This window comes from Passer montanus, unplaced genomic scaffold (assembly GCF_014805655.1).
Source record: "Passer montanus isolate IOZ18808 unplaced genomic scaffold, ASM1480565v1 scaffold40, whole genome shotgun sequence".
NCBI classification, from domain to species: domain Eukaryota; kingdom Metazoa; phylum Chordata; class Aves; order Passeriformes; family Passeridae; genus Passer; species Passer montanus.
The window spans coordinates 1,415,472-1,439,809 of record NW_024368819.1 but is presented as its reverse complement, the minus strand read 5'-3'; the positions used below and the strand labels follow the sequence as shown (position 1 = coordinate 1,439,809).

The 24,338-nt window shown below is 47.6% G+C and overlaps 4 long non-coding RNA genes across 4 annotated transcripts; 3 read left to right on the top strand and 1 right to left on the bottom strand.

The window, feature by feature from the left end:
• Positions 1 to 8: 8 nt before the first annotated feature.
• On the top strand, positions 9 to 3,662 carry LOC120506876. The gene is made up of 4 exons (XR_005628621.1): positions 9 to 1,250; positions 1,327 to 1,374; positions 1,892 to 2,513; positions 3,118 to 3,662. It is a non-coding gene; the product is annotated as an uncharacterized LOC120506876 (long non-coding RNA).
• An 869-nt stretch (positions 3,663 to 4,531) lies between these two features.
• Positions 4,532 to 6,540, top strand: LOC120506918. Its single transcript, XR_005628634.1, has 3 exons — positions 4,532 to 4,698; positions 4,920 to 5,106; positions 6,320 to 6,540. It is a non-coding gene; the product is annotated as an uncharacterized LOC120506918 (long non-coding RNA).
• Positions 6,541 to 6,676: 136 nt separating this feature from the next.
• Positions 6,677 to 16,004, bottom strand: LOC120506919. Its single transcript, XR_005628635.1, has 3 exons — positions 15,897 to 16,004; positions 15,425 to 15,733; positions 6,677 to 7,158 (listed from the first exon to the last, which is right to left on the bottom strand). It is a non-coding gene; the product is annotated as an uncharacterized LOC120506919 (long non-coding RNA).
• Positions 16,005 to 17,588: 1,584 nt separating this feature from the next.
• On the top strand, positions 17,589 to 22,460 carry LOC120506920. The gene is made up of 3 exons (XR_005628636.1): positions 17,589 to 18,477; positions 20,181 to 20,452; positions 22,378 to 22,460. It is a non-coding gene; the product is annotated as an uncharacterized LOC120506920 (long non-coding RNA).
• The last annotated feature ends 1,878 nt before the right edge of the window (positions 22,461 to 24,338 follow it).

Here is a 24,338-nt window from a genome sequence, read left to right as displayed (position 1 = left end):
GGCGGCCCGGGAAAGGGGCTCGGGGCCGCCCCTCGCCTCACGGCGCCTGGCTGGCACCTGCAGCCGGGTGGGGCTCGGCCCCCTCGCCTCGGACACGGCCTCCAGCTGCGGCAGAGCCGGCTTAGGTTGGGCAGTAAGGAGTCCTGCACACACAGGGTGGTTTGGCGTTGGAATGGCTGCCCAGGTGGAGTCACTGCCCCCGGAGGAGTTTCAGGGAAGAGTGGAGGTGGCACTCAGGGCCTGACTGACCCGGTGCTCGGTCACAGGCGGGACTCGATGATCACAGAGGACTTTTCCAGCCTGATCGGTTCTGTGTTTCTGTTAGGTATTTCTGATTTGTGGAGTGTACCCTGAGTTAAAGCGTCTCCACCCGTGGCTTTGCACCCCAGGTTCCCGGTCACATTCAGGTCTGGGGAGGTGCCGGGGCCCTGGGAAGCCCGTGAGTTCCAGAGGCCAGGCATTGCTCCTCAGCTGGGCTGTGATTTCTGTCTTGGCCAGCTATTTTCCCTGTTTTTTTCCTGCAGACACTTCCCAGCAGTGCTTGGGCTTCCCTGTGCACTGTGGTGACACCCAGAAACCCCGGTGACCCTGCCTGCCATAAATACCCCCCAGCCCCCTGCAGGCAGATCACCACCCTGGTTTTTACTTTCTCTTTGGTTTTTAAACCAGCTCTGTATGGCCTCGCGATACGTGCTTGTGTATGAAATCTTGTGTAACGCATCACTGAATCCTCACACCCGCACGGAGTCAAGCTGCAGGCCAGTCAAACAGACCAGTGCCCTGTTGCCGTGAGGAGAGGGGTGTGGGGAATTCAGGGTGCTGCTGAATTCCAGTCTCAAGAGGCAGATGGGTGCAGCCTTGCCTGGGATGGCCAGGGTGGTCCTCATCCCTCCTGCCTGAAGCTCCCTGTAAGTTCTCTGGGATTAACCAGGTGACCACCAGGATGTGTCCATTTGGGGGTGGGATGGCTCACCTCTGCCTCTGCCTGTTCTTTGCCTTTAAAAAAAACCAAAAATGCACAGACCCTGTGAATTTTACATCCCAATCCACTGGGAGCATCCCTTTTCATTTTGTACCACCAGACAGTACAGGGCTCACTGCATGCTGCCTTCTTGACATCAGGGAAGAGGCTCCTCTTAATGCCCTGGATCCACCAGGAAAAAAGTCCTGGATTCACTCCAGAACTTCAGCAAAATCCTGATCCTTTTCTCTAAGCATTGATGGCAGTTTGCTGTTATCTTAAATGCAAGGTCAGCCCCACTCCTGTCCTTCCACTGCTAATTAAAATGCTTCAATTTAAACCTGTTGCTCTCTTCCTACACTCAGCTCTGCTGTGATGCCACATCCAATACCTGCAAGCCAAACACAAACCAGGTAATCACTGGACAAAAGCTGAGCCAACTTTTGTTCTTTGAAAGGATAATTATAGGCATGACTGTCAGGGTAATAAGCAGAGATAACTTTTTATCTGCCAGCAATAAAACTAAATTCCAGTTACCTGTCTCGCTGCATTGGAACCAGGAGATAACACTCCCTCCTTCCCAGCATTTTATGGAAGGAAGGGAACAGTCAATACTGAGCACTGGTGGTGTCAGTCACTGTCACTGAGGAGGTAACCAGACCCAATCTGTTCAAAACCAGCAAAGTTTGGTAAAGCTCTTGATCTGGGTTAAACTCAGGAGAGGTTTATCTGACAGGACACAGGCAAGCTGCTCCTGCAGCTCCTGGTGGCACTGCCGGGGATGCACAGGGAGCCCATCCACCTGTACCAACATTTCGTGCCGGGGATGCACAGGGAGCCCATCCACCAACATTTCAGGTTAAGTGGACACAGAAGCTGCAAAGAGAGGTCTAAATGCCCCAAATGGAAAAGAACCTTTTGCTCCCCCAGTGCCTGATGTCACCGTCCCAGCCAGGGGGTTCAGCATCTTCCAGGAACCCGGGGCTGCATCACAAAGGAACAGCGGGACAGAGGCACCAAACCCAAGCCACTGCCTGGTTTTGTGCCTCATGTATCAACTGCCTCGTAAATATGCCTCGTAAATAAAATATATAAATACTGTAGTAGTGATTTCTTTTGGTCTCATGGACTGAGAAGCTTACACCAGTGCAAGATGCTGCCAAAAGTACTGGTCTTGTCTGCTGCCTTAGTCCAGCCCTTCTCCCATCCCAGGTTTGGCTCAGCACTGGCAGTTTTTGGCTAGGACAGTTGGCTTTTGGATGGGCTCATTCCAGGGGGGTAGTGACAAGGGGAGGTGGAAAAGCCCTTCTGAAGACCCAGCATCACCTTTTCACCTCTCTCATTTATTTCCTCCTTCGCTCTCCTTACTAAGTTTCCCACTGAGGACATTTATTTTCCCTCTCCTTTGTTTTTCATCCACTTCATTTATTGCCAGTGAACTGATTTGTTTGAGCTGAGAAGGGTCAACAGATAAAGGAAATCTGTGTGTTTATGGGGAAAAGACAGTGCAGATGCCAAGAGAATATGGCTGGGAGTCAACTGGAAAGCCAAGGTGTGAACATTTTAATTTACTGACTAGGGAAGAATAGAAAAATCTTTGTTGTTGTTGTTCAAGTAAGATAAATGGTAACACAGCTGCTTTATGGCCATTTCTTTCTTAATTATATATATTTAATAGTAATATAAACTATAAATAGAGATGTATGTATAATTTACATATTATATCAATACATAATAATATATAATATTGCAACATGTATATAATAATAAATGAATATGTAGTGATATGCATATGTGCATATGTGATTTCTATATCTTATGTGTATTATATACATAGGATATTTTTCTGTATTATATAAATATATATTTATGACTTTATCTACAGTATAAATTCAGGAATATATATAATATACATATAATTCCAGGTGCATCCAGGCATCCAGCAAAGTAGACATGATGCACACACCGATCCCCGAGGATGTGTGTGTGTATATAATATAAATCTTTAATACTTAAAGATTTATATATATTTTATCTATATACATTTATATTATGGATATATGTATTTACACAGTCTATAAAACCTGTATAAGATATATAGTTACGTATTTTTCTTTAATTTTTTTCTTTTTTAAATGTGGATTTTGGCCGGAAAGGGCAGTGAGTGACTGGCAGCAGTAAAAGGCCACCTCTGGGCCCCCTTGGGTGGGGCGCGGTTGCACCTGAGCTCTTCCGGCTCCTGTTTGTCCAGGAGTGCAGCAGCTGCCCGGCACATTCCCGGTTGCTCCGGAGCTTTGTTTCCTGACCAACACCCATTTGCAGCATTTCCCAAACAAGCGGAGGCTCATCACCATCGCTCCCACTCCCTCTTCCCCTTCCCATTATCCCTGCGGGCTGGGGAGCAGCCGAGTCCGAACAATCCGTGCTCGGGCATTGGCCGGGCAGGACATGAAGCATTAACGAGTTTAATAGCACCAAACAGATAAAAGGTTTCAAAGGGCATCATTAAAAAATATCCCTGTGGCACCGGTCTGTGATACCCCAGGGCTTCAACATGAGGTGCAGAAACCTATGACTGCCTTCTTCTGAAATCCTTCCCAATTGTTTAAAAAATTATAAAAATCCACATTTCATTTCATTTTAGTTCAGTTTAGTTTAAGAAACAGGGTTCTCCCTGCCCATGTTGTGCTCATACAGCCATTGTTCAACTCCACATGGTTCAATGCTGGAACAAAATAAAATATTAAATTAAATTAAAATAAGCAAATATTTTTAACTCTATGTATTTCTCTCAGTCCCTTTTCCATGTTTAAAGCAAGGACACAGAGCACACCTTTGGCGCAACAGCTGAAAGCCACTGAATCACAAAAGCCTGGTTGCACCAAAAAATCTCCTGTTAACAACCTCAGCAGGAACTGTCTACAGGTTTTTGGTGCTCCCCCTTGGAGCAGCAGCGTTCTTGAATAGTAACTTCTCCAGAGAGGAACAGAACAGAGGCTGCAAGGGCAGGGTCTCCTGGTTTGGTGGGAGTTCGGTGGTGCTGGGAATGGCTGGAGCTGCTCAGGCCTCACAAAGGAATGGGGATTATTTTGCCCACAGATAGGCTGGACAAAAGGTCTGGAATAATTCAAGGTCTATTTTTACCTCCCTTCTTGCAGGAATTTTGTGGTGGCTGGCGCCTGGTGGCACGCAAGCACGCAAACCACGCTGAGGGGCTGGGATGGGGGTGTAGGGAACAACACAGCCCCCTCTGGTCTGAGCTGCTGGGGGGAAGACAGCCAGAGGGGAAGACAGGGTTCCTATGGATCCTGTCCTGCCAGCTGCTTCTCTGCATGCTGGAAGTCTTCCTACTGGTTTTTCACAGAAAACAAAACCCTCCTGACAAGCCCTTATGACGAACGACAGATGAGTCTTGTCCTTATCGCCACCCGGTTGTCACCCCTTCACATTTGCCCCTGGACCTATTCCCACCGCTATAATTAACAGCAAATCAGGTGTCAGCTTGCTCTGTTGGACACAGCCGTGGAAATTCTTGGCACGGTGCTCTTCCTTTCGGGGCTGGAAGCCAAGTGCTGGAGACATGGGAGAAAAAATCAGCTCATTACGCCTGCAGCGGGGCGAGAGCCTTCCCCTTCCTCCCCTGCGCGCCCAGGGCTGGAATCAGGACCTAGTTCAGACCCTGTGACCACGACTGGGCTTCTGTGTGCCCACTCAGCAATCCCAGGTTTGCACCCATGGTAAGGCAGGTTCCCTGCAGCCAGGAGCATGGTGGTGGACCTTGGGATGCTGGTGCTGAGGGGGTCTGCCAGGGATGGGCTCAGCCACTGGATGATAAGCCTCCCTCGCTGCCCCACTGAGGCTGACTGGGCTGGGTGACATCAAAGCTTCCTAGCCCAGAGGATTAGGGACTAACACTGCTGGGGGCCCCTCCTGTGGGTTTGGTGAAACATCTCACTAGGATTTTGGTGCCTGCCTGGAAGCTGGAGTCAAAGGGAGAGAGATAGTTTCCAGGTCACTCCACCTGGCCAAGCAGAGCATGAAGAGGTGTTTGACCGGCCAGTAATCAGGTCTTAAATGTTGGACATGCAGAAAGAAAGGACATGCACTGGGGCATGGTGAACCTGGCTATGAAAAACACCAAACAGGTGAGTTAAGAGCAAGACTAAAGGAATTACTGTAATTTTTCAGGTTTCTCTACCAATAGACCATGGGGTTTTCCTAATGAGTCACAGATCTGCAGAAAAGCAGAGGCCACGAAGGAGCTCTGGAGCTGGGACCTCTGGAGGCCCCTCCTCCAACTCCTGCTGGATCAGGTTGCTCAGGACCAAGGTTTTCATATCCCACGACAGATATTCCACAGTCTTGTTGGGCTCCATTGTTGGATCACTGTCATGCAAAAGACATTTTTTCCTGGTATCCAACTGACATTTCTCTTCTTCCACCTTGTGCCCACTGCCCCTTGAATAACCTCTGAGAAGAGCCTGCCTCCAACCCTGTCTCTGCTCTGGCATTTGCCTTTACTGGGCTTGCTGAGGCTCCTGATGGACCCTTTCTAGGGCTGAAATTTCTGGTTGTTCTCTCTGGATAGCTCCTGTTCTTGATCATGTGGGAGAAATTCAAACTACTGACAAAGTCTCAGATTATGAAAACAGGGAATATCTTCAAGCAGTTAAGAGACACATGCCTAAATGCACTAGTTTATACTTCATCTGACAAGATGCAGAGAATTCTAGTTTTAATTTTGAAGTTTAATAGTAAGTTTTAAAACAAGATTAATTTAAGGTAACATTAGAATCTGGATGAGAAGGGAAATATGTAATATTCTCTTGGAACTGAGCAGCAGCAGAGGCTTAAGGTGGGAGAGAAGGGTTAACCCTTAGTTATGAGGTGATTTAACCACAAACCAGTACAGCAAATTTATCCATACTAAAAATGTCTGTCTCCTATCCCCATGTATCACAAAAAATTATTTGGCTGCATACTTACTAAACAACTACCTCTTTATCTACTTCCTCCCTCTGCAATTCTGTATTAACCATGTGCTATCAAATACAAAGAGAAAAAAAAAAGAATGAAACAAAATCTAAGCTTCTTTCTAACTGCTACTGAGTTTATTAACACACACACATGAATCCCTGAGGCAAACAAGGAGCAGAAATGCACAGGAAAGACCTACTGGCATCATTCAATGCTCTGTTTGTTCAGCAGCCCTTCCCTCCCATGTGCTGGGATCATGCCCAGCCTTCTGCAGCAGCCCCAGCTTTGCAAAAATTCTCTTCCCAGCAATGTCCCCTCCAGAGAGATGAATTTTTTTTTTCTCTCTATTCACCACATTTCTGAATAATTTCTCTTGAACAGTTATCCACCAGTTGGTTTCTGAGGGAAAATGAAACCTGTGCTCACAAGCCCACGTGCAACAGCAAAACAGTTTGTCCCAGAGAGGGAATGGTGCTCTTCAGCCAACTCCTAGTCCTGCAACACTGCAAAACCAAGCAGAAGACCAACCCCAGTGTGTCCATATGATCCTTTTCTCCCTTAAAATGCATCAAATAAATTAATTTCTGCTTTATTTCTTGCAATGGTTGTGCCCCTTACTGGCAGATCACCAGCTTCACATGCAGGATTATATGCACCACTGCCAGAGTAAGGAACAAAACATCACCTGTTTTCAAGCATACAAAAACCTCTCAAGACCACCAGATATTTTCTGGGCCCATGGTTCAGCTGGCAGAAGCCTGTCCCTTGATGGTGGTGCTGCCAAGCACCCTGAGGGTGGAGCAGCCCAAAGGGCCAGTGCTGACCTTCTGGTTTTCCCCTGCCCCACATCCTCAGTGCTGCTGCCGAGGGAGCCAGCAGGAACACATGGGACTCACTGCTTTGCTCTGTGTTAGTGGGCTGCAGGCTGGGGCGGCAGGATTGGGAAGATCCAAAGGAAAGCCACGACTGAAGCTGCTGCATCCCAAAACTCTATCAGTGACATGGAGGCTTCCCAACAGCCGAGTGCCTCTCCACAGCTGCTTCTCCCAGACACAACTGGTGGTGTGAGAGCTGCCTTCCTGAGGTCACACTGCAGTGATTTCATGGAGCAGGGATGAGGAGTCCTTGTGGGATTTGGCAGGCTCTTGCTGCACAAAATTCAGGATGGCCTCAAGCCTGGTGCCGTGGCTCCATGGGGCTGTCCTGCCACTGGGACAAAACTGCAAAGAACATGTGGTCATGTTGAAGCCCCCTTCAGGTCCCTTCAGGTGCTCATATTTTGGGAGATTTAGGAGGAAGGAAGGGAGTGCCAGCTGCTAACCCATTTCAAATCATAGAGTTGTCATCAATGACTTGTTGCCTTCATTTTGGTTTAGTTTTAGAACTGCTCATTTTGGGAGCATTCTCTGAAAATACAGTTTATAATAAAAAGGAAAACATTATGTATTTATTGTCACAAATTGACATGTTTTTCAACTTTCCCATGTTCTAGCTAAGTCATCCACTGCCAGACAAGCTCCTTGGAGCCCCTTGGAAATGTTCTCAAGGAATTTTGTGGTAGGACAGTGACTCCGTACAAAACCTGCCCTGCTTTTTTGCCCCTTCTCGAATGGAAACAAGTGGATTTTATCCCTTTAGTTCTTGCTTGCTCCACATTGGTCTTCCCAGCCCCATCTCTGTGAAACAACCTTTTTCACAGTTTCTCCCACATAGCAAATCCTTTTATTTAAGGCCACATTTGCTTCCCTTCCTTAGTTAGAGAGAGACAAAAGACTTCAGCTGGAACCCCCGCTAAAGTGATTTTTTCATGCTACTAAATAATCATGGAGAAGCCAGATGAAGCATCAAAAAAAATTTATTTCCAATGTCCACACCACTGCACATCAGTGTTCCTGCCCACTGAGGGGGTGGTTTGGAACTTCAAGGTACCTTCCAATGCCAACCATTCTAGGATTCCATGATATTGCCACCATAATCCCTTTTTGATGGCAAAGTCAGAATTTCAGATGCTTTTGGATGACCTCACAGCTGTTCAGGCTTTGCTGGTGGCAGCACAAATCCTCTCGGAGCACTGTCAGCTGCCATCCTTTCCAACCAAGCTCGGGGTGGAGGGCGTTGAAGTTTGCTCCTAATACTGTTCTTTGGATGTTGGATGATAAATCTATCTGTTAACTGTGAAATATGTTTAATGTTTTATCCATTTCCAAGGACATGCTTTTTGAAAGTGCAGCCCATGCAGTGAGACTGTGCTTTGAGTCCAGCCATGAAGGATGAAACATCACAGATATAAAGCCAGACCCTTCTGTCCTGGGTACATTTTCATAGAGGAGGTGTCCTAACATTTTCAACCCTGATGAAGTTTCCACTGGAGTTGGTGTACAATGAGGCCCAAAAATCCTTGCCCAAAACAACCCTTGTCAAGGGAAGCACAGTGAGTGATTCCTAAGGATCATTGCTCAGCACCTCAGAAATAGAGGTCAGGATAGCAAACCAGGTCTCTGGATGACAAGATGAGCCAGTGAGGAGCCTGAGCAAGCCGCCTCATTCCAGCAGCAGACACAGCCACAGCCAGGGAGGAACAGGAGACCTGGGGTGCCTCCACTGCCTTGGGCTATGCTTAATGCCAGCAGCATATGTGCCATGAGCTCCAAGAGCTGCATTTTGCCCCAACAACAACTCTTGAAGGCCAACAGCATTTCCCATTCTGCAAATGGGTCCTGATCAAATTCCTCCAAAAATATCTAATGTCTCAATGACCTTAGGGACTCAGTGATCTTTTCCAATCTGTGATTGTGTGATTCTGTATGAAGGTGGCTGCTTCAAAGTCAATCTTTTCTCCACAGCTAAACCACACCTGGCCTGTTCAAGAGCACTTTCCCCATTTTTTTTTGCCCTGGTTTTGTTAAGCTCTGGGGTGAAACACAAGCGAATTTGATCTTCTGCTACATGTCTTTGCTGGAGAAATCCAGAAGCAGCCAGAAATGTTTTACAAGCTTATCAAAGGCAGTAAAACTTCTCTGCTTGAGTGAGGAGGCTTTCCCGGGAGTTCGGCTGTGCTGATGGGGAGCTGGCTGGGCAGCACAGGCAGGCTCCCGGGCTTTATCCATAGCCGTGGGAAGCGCCCAGCCCGGGCTGCGCGGGGATGGCGGGGAGCCGGCGGGACCGGTGGGCTCCCGCTCCCTACAAACGCCGCCGAGGAGCCAAACCCTGCAGCTTCCCGCAGAAAACTTTGGGGAAGGATTTGTTAGGATGGGCACGCCGCGGGAGCTGCAGCGTTGCCAGCTGGAAGGCTCAAATGAGGCAAGCAGCGAGATGATTTTCTGTGGTGGCCAGGCTGCCGGGGCACGTCCCGGTGTGTGAGGGGACGGTGCTGCTGGCTTTGTCAGCCCCGTGGATGTGACCCAGTGCTGGGCCAGGCAGCGGCTGGAAATGCTCTGCATGTATATGTGCATACAGCTAGATGTGTAATAAAGACCAAGGTCACCCGAGCTTTGGCACCTCCCATCCACCACACTGGGCTTTGAGACAGGGCTTGTCATTCTGCCCCTTGGGGAAGTTTGGGGCTGAGAAAAAAGTTTAAAATTTATCTGTGGTGGCCAGGCTGCCGGGGCACGTCCCGGTGTGTGAGGGGACGGGGCTGCTGGCTTTGTCAGCCCCGTGGGTCTGACCCACTGCTGGGCCAGGCAGCGGCTGGAAATGCTCTGCATGTATATGTGCATACAGCTAGATGTGTAATAAAGACCAAGGTCACCCGAGCTTTGGCACCTCCCATCCACCACACTGGGCTTTGAGACAGGGCTTGTCATTGTGCCCCTTGGGGAAGTTTGGGGCTGAGAAGAAAGTTCAAAACAATAAAAAAAAAATTTTTTTTTTTTTTTTTTTTTTCTCCTTTTTTTTTTTTTTTTTCCATGCAAAGGGAAATAGGCTGAAAAAATCAAGCTCAGAAAGTCAAATGGCCGTGCAAGAGGTTAAGCTGGCAGGTACTACATCTCCAGGGGATGTGGCATTTCTGCTTGGAGCTGTTCCTGCTGAGCCTGGAGCTGAGGGGCTGGTCCCCAGCTCGTGGCAGCTCTGCCCAGCCCAGCACAGATGCCAGCTGTCCTCCTTGCCCTCTGTCCCAGCGTCAGTGCTGAGGTGGCATGACCAGCAGCTGCATGGCATGACCAAACCCTGCCTCCAGCTGCAGGGCCACCACCCTCCCTCGTCACAGCCCCCTCTCCCTGCCCCCAGGTGGCTCCAGCCCCCCGGGAATGCAGTGGGGTGCTGCTGTCCCCCAGCATGCTGGAATCCACCTGCCAGACCCTTTGGAGAGCTCATCCCTGAGGGAGAGAAGTCCCAAAAGCTGGCATGGCAAAGCAAGAGCTGGTTAAGGCAGCCTGCAGGGCTGTGGGAGCACCACCCCTGCCCCTGCTTGCCCAGGGTCCCTCTTTCAGGGGCCTGCCATGAGGAATGCAGTAATCACAGCCAGATTTATGGCAGAAGGGGGCTGCAATTCCCACCACTCCCCAGAAGTCCTGCATGGCCCTGCATGCTCCACATGTAGGCCCAAAGCTGCAATGTCTGCGCTGCAGGGCTGGGCACAGCAGCACCCTTGCTGCCACAGACAATTTTTTACCTGCCCAGCAGCAGAGAACCTCACAACAGGCATTGAAATCCTGAATTCTCGAGTGAATGACACCTCCAGGATCGGGCTGCAGCTTCCTGGGTCTCCCCTACCTTGTGCTGGTTGCAGCCCCGTGGGACAGTGGATTTCATCTGGCTGTCTGTGAAGTGGGGACACAAAGCCACTGAGCTGGAAACACGACAGCTTGTCAGGAAATAAGCACAGGACTTTTTTCCGGAGATGGAAGTTTGATGAGATCAGCTCACGAATTCATGTGAAGGCACAGAGCAACTTCTGCATTTTTTAGAGTCCTGGAAGATTAGAAGCTCCCATAAACTTTAATGAGATACTTCTGCAAAACCATTAGTAGAAGCTGTTGAAAAGCAAATTATCGCCATTTATGGGGACCCAAGAAACTCCAGCAGCTATTCACTCAACGAGAGCCGGCAAAGCAGCTTTCCTTTCAGATTTCATAGTCCCTTTTGTCAAGAACTTCCTCCATTCTCTTGTCAGGCTTTAATTAAATTTGTGCAGAATGGGCTCATTTCTTCTCCCAATCCCCTGCTCCATGGACCAGCCTGGAGCTGGATCCAGCCAGGCATGTCACCCACTGTGCTCCAGGTGCCACAATTCCCTGGGGAAAACCATGGTCCTGAACAAGCCCAGGCCTCACCTGATGGATCTGAAATGTTGATGTAACCGGTGGCCTCCAGGAAGCTCAAATGATGGACAATTGTATCTTTTAAAGCTAATTTGGAGGGACACCTGATCTGAGCAGAAGAGAGGTGGATATGGCTTTTGAACATATCAAATGGCTTTTAATGCCTTTAATGAAACCTGGGGAGAAGGTAAATTTCTTGGCTGCTCAACTCTCCTTTTAAAAAAAGACACACTATATCTCAGCCTTTCCCAGATAAGAGAGCAACTCCAGCATGTCACCCTTCACCTTCAAGAATTGTCTGCAGGGCTGAGTCATTAATGCAGCTAATTAGAGACTTCAAGCTGATTATGAGAATTGCAGTAAGTGGAGTTACAAAATCCCTGGGCCTGATACTCCTTAATACAAAAGCCACTTTACACTGACCCAGCCTTAAAATACCATGGGAGGATGTAAAATGCTCTTAAAGCAAATGGGATCTCCATATGCCTTTGGAGGGACTGGCACACATCACAGACCACCAGCAGACCAGGCTGATGGGGCTCTCAAAGGCCCCATCTGCCCCCAGGTGAAATGAAAGCATCTTTCTGGTCAAAGAGAGTCAGGTCTTTCACAATAAATAAAAACAAAATATAGTCAGGCAACTACCTGAAGAGCTGACAGATATTGATTCAATAAAAGCAGAATAAAAATGTTGCTAAGTCCATTTGCAGGTGTCTCCAGGGGTGTATTAACCCTCACAAGCCAGTAAAACTCCCCTCAGTGTCGACTCTGACAAACTTCCATTGCTGAACACTCCCTAAACTTCAGATGTATTTTGAACTGGATACAAACCTGAAAAGAAGAGCTCAACTTTTCTGTATAAGTAGTACTAAGAAAGAAAAGGCTCTTTCTATATTCTTTTCAAATAACTCAAAGCAATAGATTGTCCACAGAACAACATTTGAAACCAAAGTGCCAGGGATGTACCTGTGGTTTAGAAGTGACCATTTGGGCACAAGGTGACAGTGCTTGGCCTTTTAAGAAGAAAGAACCCTCTTAAAACAGAGAGGATCCCATCAGCCCCAGCAGCCCTTCCTCATGCCTCGGGATCTCCCAGAAGCTGGCAGTGGTGTGTCCCAGGGCAGAGGACTGCACACACGTGGCCATGATCTCTGCAGGGAAATGAAGCTGCAAGGGAAGCCTTATCTCTGGGCTGAGCACAGCTCCAAAAATATGACAGCAGTCATGAGACCCGCGACCCCAGTCACCTGATGTAAGGTCACAGCTCTGGTGACATTTGGATTACAGCATCATCTGTCACAGCTTTGAGTCAGCAAAGAAGTGCAGCCAATGGTTTACATTTCCCTGCCAGTAAAATAATGCAGGAAAAGTGTTTTGCTGGCAAGACACTCTCCCGGCCCCCCTGAGCCTGTGGGGCAGGGAGGGAGGGAGGGAGCTGAGGTCTCTGAACACATGGGAAGGACACCTCTACTCACCCCAGGCACCTCGAGTCCTGGGTACCAGCACTGGGGTGGCACAGGAGCTCAGACACAGGAGCCAAAACACTGCATTCCCTCCCACTCACTTCCCAGGGCAGATCAGCCCTGTCCTGTGCTGCTCAGAAGTAACCTGTGATAAGTAAAGGAGCGTGAAAAGCCAGCTAAACCAGTATGCCCAGCTGGCAGTATCGGGGACCTCAACCCTGGTGGAATGGCTGGGGGAAACTGGGGCTCCATCTCCTTCACACCAGGAGTCCTGCCCTTTCCAGCACCAGTGCTTCAGGCAAAGGGAAAACTCTGGCCACCTTTGCTCCACAGCAGATTAGAGATCTTAGGAAGGACTTTCTCCTGCAGTGGGAGGTTTTGCTGGGGAACAGGTATGAGCTGTGGGATAACACAGTGCCAGCCCCACACCCAGTGGGTTCGTGGAGGGATGGGATCGGCCTCATTCCCTCCATTAGCAGAGGGAGAGCTCCATAGAGCTTTATTGCTGCCAGGGCACTCAAAGGAAAAATTATGGTTAAGTGGGATGAACAGCTGAGAGGCAACCTGGTTCAGCATGGGGGGAAGAGATGTTTGTATATAAATAAACACAATTAGGTATGTGTATGAGCATTTTTCAATTTAAATAAAAATACATGTTTACGTGGTTTAACAATCTCAAATTAAAACAAATAAAATGATGCAAGGATTTCTTAATGTCCTGAAACCTTCCTGTTACCCTCAGCTGCCCAAATATTTGATCCAGAAGAAATGCTGTTCTGGGAGGGAGAGTCAGAGTAGGCCAAAGGACAGGCACAGATGGATCTTGGAGCATTTTTGGATCATCTCCCAATCACAGCCAATACAAAAGAAGCACATTTACAGACCTTCCTGCAATCACTTGGGTGACCTGTGGTTTCTTATTTTATCACATTCATCCCTCACTTTTCTTCCTAGGACTTCTATCTGCAGGTATTTCCCACTCTAAACCAAATTTTTCCCTAACCACTGTCTTCTGCCATGATGTTTTTCCCTCACTTTCCTTCTGTTTCCCCCAGATAGCTTCATCTTTTTCAGCTGCAATGCCTCTTCTCTCTCTATTTCCCCTGGACCAGCTAGGAGGACAAGAGTTCTGAACCCCCTCCTTGTCCCAGATGCAAGAGGATAATTTTGGGCCATGAGCAGCTCAGGGAGCACTTCCAGGTGAGCTGTACCTTTGCAGGAAGGCTGTTCCTCGCAAGCTGGACCTCAGCTCAGCTGTCTGCCTCTCTGCTTTATGACGAGCAGTGTGTCTAAATTCTCCCATATATTAAGTGCTTAGAGCCTGATCCAGGGTTTCTTCTAAAATAAGGACCCAGCTGCTTCTTTCTGATCCAGCTCCTCTGAAGCTTAGGAGGGCTTAGGTTGAGACTCCAATGAAACCAAGCCCAGAGACATCCAGAATGTGCGAGTTAGCAAGCGGAGAAGACAAGAACAGAATTTAAATTATCAGGGCTTTATCTTGCACTGTTGTGAATCCTGCAGTTCTGCTGTGATTACATCAGCAGCACGGGGTGTGGATCACTCATGACTTCAGCACAGCCCTTCAAAGCACCCCAGCCCACAGCTTGGCTGGTGACCTTCCTCCAAGGCAGCTGGGATGTGGCTGGGGGCTAAGGAATGGGTGTGTTTACAACTTGCTCTTTGCCACTTGGCCCCCAGGACCAAAAAAAACCCATCTCAAATGCATGTTCCCAGCTTGGACAGGATGATTGTGAAGCTGTGTCTAACAAAAGCATGAACAAAAGGAACTGAAGAATATTTCTGCAGCTCCTTTTCTTCATGCTTTTGTTAGACACAGCTTCATGTTTCCCAAGGCGAGGAGATGCAAGCTGTCAGCACTCCTAGAAAAGAAAATGTCTTTGCAGGAGGAACTACTCCATCAACTCAGTCTGGACCCAAAATCCCAAGAGGAAAAGTCCAAAACCTCTACCCTGGACCCATAGGCTGTTTCCACACCAGCATATACTAACTAACTCACACTGCAGAGGGGGTCAGGGATATTCCCAAATTATCACCTCTGTAGTCATATTGTACCACAACAGTTTTGGCCAAGCCAACCCCCCCTATCCCAAACCATTCCCAGCACTTCTTCTAGCTCTGTGATGGGAAAGGGGTGTCTGAGTAGAGGGGGTGTTTTGCATAGAGAAGAGATCCCTGGTGCTTTTGGTGCAGGCACCTAAAGAGAAAGGCAGACTGGAACTGCCACAGAGTTCTTTTAATGTGCTTTGGAAATAGTCATCTGCAAGTGCCAAGGTGGAGCAGAAGCAAAGTGAGAACAGAGGCATTTTCCTCTCTGGCTCAATTGAACCTCTGCATTTGGTCCCACAAGTGCACCAGCGCCCAGCTGAGCTGCCATGGAGGAGCCAGCAGAGAGGAAAACCAAGCAAGTCTCTTCCCCAGTGTCCCTGTACAAAGCAGAGCTGCCACTGTGGATGCACATAAATAATAGTAAACCAGCATGGGAAAAATATCCACGGTTGCCAGGCAAATTAATGTTCCAGCATAAACAGCAAATATAAATTAGGCTCATAACAGCCTTTGTGGGGGCATTGGATGCTTCAGAGCTAAGCACTAGGCAAGGCAGCAATGCTTGTTGTTAGAAAAACCGGGCTGGGAAGGAGGGCTGCTGGCATGGGAGGAGTTTGGCAGTTCATGGCTCCCATTAAATCTTTCCCACACGTGTTTTGGGTGGAGCTGTAGCTAACTGGGCTTCTCTGTACCTTTTTTCAAGCGTGTAATAAGGTAATGGCTTGTAATTCCTCATGCACAGCTTTCCACGTCTTCCAGGTCAGCCCGGCACTCCCATTTTGCTCTGCTGGAGCAGACTCTGCCTGTGTCCCCAGGGGTGTTTTGAAGCCAGGATGGTCCCATGAGGAGATGGCTAAAAAGCACCAGAAATAGCGGGGCTGATGAAAAGGCAGCTCTGTGCCGGGAAGGCTGCAGCCGGACCTCGGGAAGGGAGGGAAAGCCGCGTTACAATCCTGGCATTGACGGCCCCTCCTGCTGAGTGCGCCTTTCATCGCTGGCTGCTGCGGGGGAGACAGGGAAGGGTTACCGAGCCATTCCTCATCCCGGTCCCACCGAGCCATTCCTCATCCCGGTCCCACCGCCTCCTGCCGCGTTGGTCTCCTACCCCTCTCAGGTGGGGAGGAGAAGACAATTCTGCTTTTTTTCCCCCTTAAAAATACACACTTGTTGGACCCAGCAGCATGCTAGGACTTCAGTGGAATATTTTCAGTAGCTGTGAGTTGTCCTGTGGTTAAATAACAAACATAGCAGTAAAACACCAGTGCATTTTCCTAGTGCAGGAGACAGAGTATCTATTGTCATCAGTCCTTAAGAAACGCTATTTTTATTTGTGGTCCCTGACCTCCTTTTTTGTATCCAATTGTTCCCCAAATGCTTTATTGGGAGCAGATGCCAAATATGTGCCATTAATTCTTTCCATATATTGTTCTTTTGATATTCTGCACTTGCTGTCAATGAAATGAGAAGTGGAAATTAGATAGCCAGTGCTATTCAGTTAAAGAGATTTAATTTCCTAATCCTCTGAAGAAGGCTATAAACAGGCAGTTGGACTCTTATGAGCAGCACTTGGACTGAACCTGTAAAAGTTGATCTTTCATAATTAATTCTGCGCCTAAGTGTTAACTGGCAAAATGTGAGGAAAAAATTGAACACCAAGAGGAATTTAAGTTTTTAAATGCTGTGATGATTAAAACTCTATATTGCCTCTCTAAGCTGTACAATCATAGAATATCCTGTGTTGGAAGGAACCCACAAGGATCTCAGAGTCCAATGCTTCATTCCAATAATTCTAACAGGAATTGTTCCTGTTAAATACAAATTTTTTTTTTTTTTCAAGACTGAGCTGTAAATTCAGGCTTTAATGAGACCCACTAAGAGATTCACCATTTTCATGGGAAATAATGGAGCTAAGCATGTCTGGACTTTCAAGTACCCACAGAAAACTGCGAGGGACACTAACCAAAATCTGCTCCACAGGGGCTCACATCCAGCTGGTATTAAAGAACTGTGTGCTGCTACCAAGGGGCAGCAATTCCTGATGAAGTAAATAAATCCATCTGTAGTGTCCTGGGTCCCAGTTCAGTGACAGCACATGTGTTTGACTATGCAGAGACAGAATTTGGCCTTTCACTACCACCACATGGAAAACGACTTTGGTGTGATAAATGTGTTGATGCCAAATCCAGACAGAGGGTGACTTGTGCTTAATTTTCCCGGTATAACTCAGCAAACTTCTATCCACGAGGCTCCACATGACTTTTTTCATTAAGCTGTACAGCATGTACCAAGCCCCCTGTCTTTAAGGTGACATTTCAAACCCCTGTGGAGGAGGGACAGTTGTCAGGGCTGTGATTAAAATAGATCCTTGTTTGTTGGCGTGACTTTTCCTCAGCTCCTGGGAGATGTGGCAGTGAGCCCTGCCACCTCTCCCAAAATGAGAGATGACCCAGATGGAGGCACATATAACACCCTGCTGGAGGCTCTCTTCCAACCTGCCCTTGTTTGCACTCACTGTTTGGGCTGGCAATCCCCTGCAACCACCTTTCCACCTTTTCATTCCACAGGCTGCAGGCAGGAGTCTCCCATGGGTTGGCACAGCCCTTCCACCCTCCGGGGGCAAATCTGGTACCACCCAAGGCCAAGTGCAGCGGTTTTGTGGGAGCACCAAGAGCAATAATTTGAGGTCCTAAGGGTGCATTTTTTCGTGCTTACGCAGTTCAACATCTTTTGGGGGACTGCAAGGATTTGTAAGGACCCTCAGAGGGTGACATCCCACCGCGTGTCCATTACTCGGCACAGCCCTGGTGGTGAACTCAGCTATAAATAGAGCTGAGCCTCTGAGGCTGAGCTCCCTTAAGCAGCTCTAATGCAACACCTGCTAATCACTGGCCCCGGGGCGAGACAGGCATGTGGAGCTGCCCTGGCAGAGTGGGTTCTCAGAGGTAACGCTGGAAGACAAACCATTTTCCAATGTCACATTTTCAAACGGAACCAACAGGATGAGGCAGAGCAGCTGTGGCATTTGTCATGTGGGACACTTGGGACCTTGAAGATGCTGGCAGAGGCAAGGCAGAGAGGACAGGAGTTTTGCAGGGGAAAATGAGACAAAATGATTTAGTGACTTACCATCTTGAAAAAGCTCTGTAAGAAACTCCAGTTATTTGCTAAATTAGAGATGGAAAAACAACATAGATTCCCTAAAGGCAACAATCCAGGATGTGTCCCACACTGTAGATTGGGTCGTTCCCGGGCAGTAAATTTAAAAGGCAGACTTCATTGCCACTCTTCTCCATGGATGCTTTTTCACCAAATCTCACTCTGACTTGTGTAGGCTACTGACAGAGATGTGACATTTACCATTGTCCAGACCTCATTGCCTGAAATTGTCCAAGTGTCTCAAATCTCCTCTTTTTTATCTCATCGTGTATCCCTGTTGGGTCAACAGCTTCCTTGGAGAAGAAGCTATAAAAATACCATCTCCTTTCTAAGGTTATGTCTTCCACCTGTCATCTACTCCTTCTCTAAATCCTTGGAAGTCAGGACCAGTATTTTTGGCTGTCGTGGCAGCAGACAAGACCCGTGACACCATCACACGTCTCATCTGAAGGTGAGAGCTGACGAGGGCTGGGCAAATGCCAGTGATGGAACCAAGGCTGGCTTGGCCCCAGCTGATCTGCCTCTCCCAGATGGCCATGGATGACCACGTCTGCCCATCACCTGGCAGCCCTGCCGAGTGGAAGACCAGGTGAAATAAACACAACTCAGCTTAAATATTGCTTTATAAATTCATTTGGTGGTTAGGAAAAGTGGGGTTTTTTGCTCTTTGTAACCAGGGAAATTCCTGTTTTTTCTTCAAATCCTGCTCGTTATCAAGGGGGACAACTGCAGAGAAAGCAGAACTGACTTTTATTAATGTTTTTTCTAGGAACAACAGCTCCCAGGTGAACTGAGTTTCTCTTATCAAAGGGACTTTGAGTAGTTTAGGGTTTTGTCCTCAGTGCCACCGGGGCAGTGTGTGTTCACTGTGAACGGAGGATGCGGTCCCCAGCTCCGGCGTCTGCCAGAGGGCTGGAAAACTCCTGGTGATTAAATATTAACAGTTATTGCAGTGCCTCCACTTTGTTCTAGATCTAACACATGCTCTTGCTCCCAGGAATGTGGTGGTTATGGTGAGCTGAGCAATGTGGGAGCTCAGTTATTATGCACAGTACTGGCCGTGAATGAAGCCTTCAGCAGAGCTGAATCCATCCTGCCATTTTGGGAAGGGTGAATAGCTACGTAAATAACATAACAACATCTAATCTACCCTTCCAGCTCTGATTCAACCTTGAGATTGATTTGTAAGGTCTTCTTAATTACAGTTCTTCTCTGTCTGCTCTACAATTGCTTGGGAAAAGTTGTTTGACTAAAACTCTGCAGGGAGCAGAGACCCAAACCATTCCTTTCTCCCATGCTGGCATGATTTATCTTAAAGCTCTTACAAAGTGCTTCATTGGAGTATCACTTCCAGTTTTATATGTAGCAAATAAAATCTGCATTCATCTGTTAAATGATCACTTCTTAAATGATACTAATTTGGAATCAAATAATAAAAAACGGGAGGAAACCACACAAGAAAAAGGGCTGGTAGATACTAGACGCAAACATAGTTAAGGCCTTTCTGTCTTATGATCTTCTTCCCATTCCTCTGCTTGGATGAAAATTAAGACCACTTCAAGTGCTCCAATGCAGAAGCAATTATACAGCCATAAAGAGAGAGGATGTTAAAATAGTTATTGAGGGAGAACAAACAGACTGGGACTGCAGAAATTCTTCTCACAACCCCATCTCATCTTCCATGACATGACAAGAGAGAGGTGGGAATGGTGTGGATTAATAATTTGCTTTTTCCTTCTTCCCCTCATGTAAATGTGATAAATCCCTGAAAAACCTGTTCCTGTGTATAAAATATAATACAAATATGTTCACCCAGGGAGTCTGGAAGGGAAACAGTGGTTTGGCCAAGCAATTTGTCTTTATAATATTGATTCGGTCAAAGCGGCATAAATGGAAGAGAAGCCTTTAAGTCTGAGTACCAAAGTGCAGCCTCCATTTGATGTAATGAGCACATGTTTTCTGGAACTGTGGTACCCTGGGAGCTGCCTCCTTCCCAGTCTTCTGGCAGCTCCGCTCATGGGCTTGGATGAACCTGACTAAAGGATGGCGGCCTGAAAGTTATCTCAGCCTTTTGCTTCTGTGTACCCAGTGCACCACAGCAGGATATGAGTCAGGAGAAAAGGTGAAGCATGTCCTGATTAGTTAGGTGCTCAGAAGCACCTAACTTAGGTGCTGCTGATCTGCCTTAGAAAAGCAAGGGTAGAATATCACATGGGAACAGCATGGATGGCTTGATGCTAATTTCTCCAGCTCGGACTCTTTCCTCTTCTTGAATTGTTCTTTTTGCTGCAGATGGGTGTTTGGCTGGATTTCCAAGCAAGCCACAGCCCCAGGGTTGCTGCAGGACACGCCAGGCATTCACACCTTGGAGAAGGAGCCAGCTGGCACCCGCTCACCTCCAGCGCCTGCACACCTGGGTGGAACTGGGCATAAGGTACGGCTGGCTGGCTGCTGAAACTGTGCCCAGAAATAGAAGAAATTCCTGTCCTCTGCCCTCCAGACTCTCACCTTGAGCTGTGCTGGATGCCTGCTAGGTCCAGAGGAGGATCCTGCTACAGAAAGGGGTGAGTGGGAATGTGGGCAAGAGCCTTCTCCAGCACAGAGATCCTTACAGATCCCACATGATCCTTACAAAGCACATAGCTTTGTAAAATTGCTGGCTTGGTGGGGACGAGAGGAACATTGTCTTTCATGGAATTTTGGAAAAATTTCATTTCTCTGCCCCGGATCTGTACCCAGGGACATTTCCACCTGCGGGCTCTCCTGCTGTCTCTGCCTCAGTCTTGCTTTTTAACCTGCAGGATTTCCTCCTCAGCCTTCCTGGTAACTTCTGTTGTTGGCTTTTGCCCAGGCTTCTCCCTGGGAGTGTCGATTGGAGTCGTCCGAGCAGCACTTTTCCCTCTGTCTCTGCTCTCATGCTGTGACTCCAGTGAGGCAAGAGAGCACAGCCCACCCCCAGCCATGCCGGCTGCCATCTGCACTCTGCTTCTCTCCTGCCCGATCTCGTTTGCCTTGCCAACGCCAAAGCAAACACAGCCGAGGCACCGCGCGACACGGACACGGACACGGACACTTCCCCTGCCACGTGCTCCCACAGCTGTGTCCCTGTGGCCTTTGCTGGGGCTTGGTGACTGCCAGCCTCCCTCAGAGACACGCTGGGTGTGACACTGCTGCTGCAAGTCTCACACCTGCCTGAGCAGCGGGCTGCTCCTGAGAGGGACATCATCCAGCTGACATCTCCACATCCTGACCTCTCGTCTGTCCTACTTCCACCTCCCACCAGCACCTTCTGTCCTGTCTCATCATCTGCTTTCTCCTTACCACAGGGCTAACTCATCCTCCTCCTCCATTCTCCTGAATTCTCTCTATTTCTGCCCATATTGCCCTTTTCCCAGATTCAGTAGCTTTTGGGATTATCCCTCAGACCAGCCTGGCTCTCTTTCCAGCCTGGTTCCTCTCATTTCCACTTAATCAGCTCCTCCTAAGTTGAAGAGATATCCTCATCCACCTGGCCAGGTTGTCTTTCTAACACTGTCACACATCTCTTTTTTCCGTCACCTCTCTTTGGGGTTCTGCCAAAGTTTTTGTGCACTTCAGTCACCAGTATCTTTGAATACATCTACTTGTTTTCTCCCATCTCTTGAAATCCACACTGTTAATTGCTGTTTCTGACTAACTTTCTTCACTTTGCTTTCAAAAGGTTTCTTAACTTGTGCTAGAGCCAAAAATGTGCCTTCTGTAGAGGCAAAATCAAGGGAATTCATAAGCTCACACACACAAGATCATTCTCAATACATTCTAAAATGGGGAACAAAAGAACAGACCTTTTATCTGGAGTAAATGGAAGATGATGGATGCAAAAAGACACGATGCAAAAAGAAAGGGAAGAGTGCTACAACTGAAAATGAGGGATGTCATTACAGATAAGTTGTTTGGAGAGTACAGTGTTACCTACTGGAAAGGCAAAAAGTATATTAAGACAAAGCTCATGAACTAACCAGGGGAAGATAAAAACTTGTCCTAATGAAAAATACCAGGTGCTACCAATAGCATATAATGGACTGAAAAATACAGTGAAAATATGTGAAAAGCAGTATTGATTTTGTGTCTGGCCCTGCTTTTATCAAGGTCCATAACCAAACCTAGTCAAAATCAATAGCAAAAGTGGCTGGGAAACCACAGGGCAGCTTTGATCTGGTTGCATCTCTGTGGCTTTGATTTTCAGGTTGAAGTCACTCAAACTGCATTTCTTGACCTTTTTCAGTCTGACATTCTTAAAAAAAATATGTTGAGGAGTCCCTTTGTGCCATGACACCCCAATGTTTGCCTTGCCAGTGAAATAAAATTTTAAAAAAAGCCAAGATAAACATTGAGTAATCTTTTACTACTTTTTTACTACTCTTTTTTGTTCCGTTGTTTGCCTGAGGATATACGTGGTTTGGCTTTTTTGTACTCACTTCCCTGATCTTTCCCTCCTGCTTCCCAGCAGGGCTGCCAGAATGCCAGGCAGAGGAGCACCACGTAGGAGCTACGTGAAAGAGATGACAGATTATTTGCTCAGGTATCACTCCCTTGGCCAAGAGACATTTTACACCCAGGTAGGTGTGGGCTTCATCACCTGCCCTGTGAGCACACCAGGAACCAGGTGACTCATGACATGAAGGAAATGTTTGCAGTAAGAGTCAGGAACGTGGCAGCCCTTCTCTCATGGACGAAGCGTTTGGGGATTTCATGACTGGTACTTTTCATAGTAAGGAAAACTTTGCAGGCAATATTTCCCACAGGTTTTTTTCCCCTGTAGAATTCAAGCATGGTTATCTGTGTTGATGAACATGTCAATGAAGCACAAAACTGGGGTGCTTCAAAAGGGACAAGTGTCACCTCCCTGAGGTTTCGCAGTGCCACTTGTAGCCTGGGATTTGGAAGAGGAGCTGCAGTTACCCCTTGGCTGTGGGATACCTCCCCACAGCTGATATGGGACAGCAGTAAACTTGCGTGCCCCCTTCAGCTCCCTGTATTCCCTGTCAGCAATTTCCATGCCAGGAGCCAAGATAATCCCACTTATCCTGTGGCCAAGGTCATTACCCAGGTTACAAGACCAGGTTGAAGGACCATGGACTTTGAGCAGAGGTTACTCTGGGCCCTATCTCAATGCAGGCAGCTTGTAGGTTTGGAAAGACCCTCTAACAGGTATTTTTTTAATCTGTTTGACAGACCTTTCTTCTGTTGACTTCTCTAGTCTGAAAGGGAAAACAACCAGTGCTGAAGAGCCCCATCATCAGTCAAACCCTGTGTTATATTTTAGCATGAAAGCCTCATTCAGTTAATAGCAGGAAGGGTGGGAGGCCCCATAGTCAAGTGCAAATGTAGAAACTCTGAGACACCTTCTTTTCCCCACCACCCACCAAAAAGAAATGAAATCTCTGGGGTTTTATTCCATCATCAAATGTTTCTCTGTGCACCAAAATGAAGCATATAATTTCTGTGCTTGGGTGAAAAGTGAAAAAAAGGAAAAGGCTGGTTTCACATCAAGGTGGTGCTTTTGGTTGTGTCTACCAAAGAGCTGGTAACTTCACAAAGGGCTCTTGCTTCTGCTGTCCTCTCTGCTTGAGGGGATTTGAGCTGCTCAGAAAAAGACACAAATTCTGCACATTTTGGGACACAAAAGGAGTTCTTCCTATTCTCACCTTGTAGAAATAACCATATAGCAGCAAGTGCCATTTGCTGTCATCTCCATAAGGAGTTAGTTAGCCTTAATTAGCCCTTTTGGACTCCAGATGAAAAGACCAGGAACTAGGATGGACACTTTCTGTGCCAAAAATGATCATTTTTGGGGAAGTTACTGTTTGGCCAAGAAGCACCATTTCTCTAGGTCACTTCTGTACCTCTGTCTGGCAGGCACACTGAGAGCAGCAGAGCAGTGTAACCAGAGAAGGACAAGGAAAATGGAACATCTGCTTTCCTGTACTGCACCTACTGCAGCTAGTGGTCCTAGAGAGACTGGGAAAGTTTGGATCGTTTTCTCCCTAAATGGAAGGGCTGTTTCTAGCAAAAGCCAAAAATAGACATTCACCACTTAAAAAAAAAAAAAAGTCAGAACTTCATGCCCAGCACTGCAGAGTTGAGTCTTCTCCCATGGCTCTCCTCCTAGTCCTCCCAAGGCCGTGCAGCTGCCCTGTGGTGACACCTCGTGGCTCAAGTGACACCTTTGGTTTGACTTAAGAGATCACCTCTTCATAGCACCACGACCCGTGCAAAGTATTTTAGCTGTCACTGTGACAGCCGGGAGGAGACATATGGAGTCAGATTTGAAGGTAGGAAGTACAGGGGACAAGTCTAGACCAATTTTCTAACGATTTCTTTGGCATCTCGTGAATTATAAGCGGCTGTTTCACCCCCACCCTCTCAGATGCTCTTGACCAGCAGTGCTTGGCTGCTGCTGCCTTCTCC